A 1,829-nucleotide genomic window follows, 5' to 3' on the forward strand; every position below is an offset into this window, starting at 1 on the left:
CCATTTTTACTAATTGAAGAAATTTAGAAGTTTAAAACCTCATCAAGCTTGGGGGCACAAATCTGTAACCCCAGCTGCTTGGTAGAGTGAGGCAGCAGGATTCCAAGTTTGAGCTCAGTCTGGGTAATTTAGGATGCTGTCAGAGGCTCCTTCTCCAAATTTTAGAAAAGGAGCCAGGCATGGTGCACCCTCCTGAAATCCTAGCTCTCAGGAGGCTGAAGCAGAAGGATCATCATGAGTTCCAGGACAGCCTGGGCTACATAGTGAGACTATCTCAAAAAATAAAACAAAACAACAAAAACACTGGGTGTGGTGGGGCAGGCCTGTAATCCTGGTACTGGGGAGGCTGAGGCAGACAGATCGCTGAGAGTTCAAGACCAGCCTGGGCTACGTAGTGAATTACACAGTCTGAATTATACAGTGAGACCCTGTCTCAAAAACAGAACAAAACAAAAAAAAAAGCAAATCAGTAAAAATTAAAATAAAACAAAATTTTAGAGCACTCGGGAGGCTGAGACAAGAGGATCTCTGTGAGTTCAAGACCAGCCTGGGCTACATAGTGAGTTCCAGGTCAGTCTCAACTACATAGTGAGATCCTATTTCAAAAAAAATTTTTTTTTAGAAAAGGGCTGAGCATTTGTAGCTCAATGTGAAGGCTGTGAGTTTGATGCCCAGCGCTGCAAACAACCAAAAAAACAGAACTTCTTATGGAAGCACTTTTATGATGAATGCTGTTTCCTAGAGCAAAGAAAGTGTTACAGTAACTTAGGAGGAAAAGATACAATGAGCAGCAGTTCCTACTGTTATTATACGAGTTGGAAACCCTGCACACCTCCTTCCTGGAGTAGCCTCAAGGAGAGGAGTTTCAACTCGTCTGTGGTTCCTGGCTGTCATGGAATTCTGCAGAATCAGGCTCTTTCCACTTGTCTGAGGCGAAACAGCTTGGAACCAGCCTCCTCTTTCGTAACTGTGTTCCATGGAGATCTGGGGGTTGCCTTGGCAGGCGAGCTCTCCAGTTTACCATCCAAGAGCTTCAGCTTGTTTTCCTGCTATCAAGTGACGCCCCCTGCACAGCTGCTGGCAGGAGGCTCTGACACCTCCTCCTGGATCCTAAATCTCCTAAGTCTCTGACCACCAGGCCCTGACATCAGGAACTCTTGCGTGCCAAGAAAGCTGTTATGTCGCCTCTCGGCTCTGCGACAGCACTAACACTTAATCTACCACTGAGTGCACTCCATTTCCTTTTCTAGCTTTCTGAGCCTGCTATCTTAATCAACTTTTTGAGTCAGTGTCTTGATATGTAGCCCACGCTGGCCTGGGAAGTCACAGTGATCCTCCTGCCTCAGCTTCCTGAGTGCTAAGATTACAGGTGTGCGCCACCATGTCCCACATTACCATTTTTTAAAGTAAACTTAAAAATTTTTTTTGGACCGTCATAGAATCTTTTAGATTATCTCAGAGATTATAGTTTACTCTCAATTTTTTTTTCTGTACAAAAATTCTGTCTTTGCCTTGCAAGTGCAAGGTCCCGAGTTCGATCCCTGGTACTGCAAAAAATAAAATAAAATAAATAAAAATGAATAAATCTATCTTCTAAGCTCTAGTCCCCCAAATTAGGGGTGAGGTGACAGTGCCTGAAATTATAAATCCCAGCTGCACTCAGGGCAGTGAATGTTTGTGACAACACCTTCCCGCTCCTGCCTCTTCCAATCCCCAAACTCACCTTTTTACTTTCTATTTTTGGAGTGCTGGCAGCCAGTATAGAGCCGAGGGTTCAGTGGCGGCCTCGGCGGCGGGTGAGGATCAGCTTTAAAACAAATATTCCAAGC

The sequence above is a fragment of the Fukomys damarensis genome, unplaced genomic scaffold, assembly GCF_012274545.1.
Source record: "Fukomys damarensis isolate Sample0158 unplaced genomic scaffold, DMR_v1.0_HiC HiC_scaffold_30, whole genome shotgun sequence".
Taxonomy (NCBI): Eukaryota; Metazoa; Chordata; class Mammalia; order Rodentia; family Bathyergidae; genus Fukomys; species Fukomys damarensis.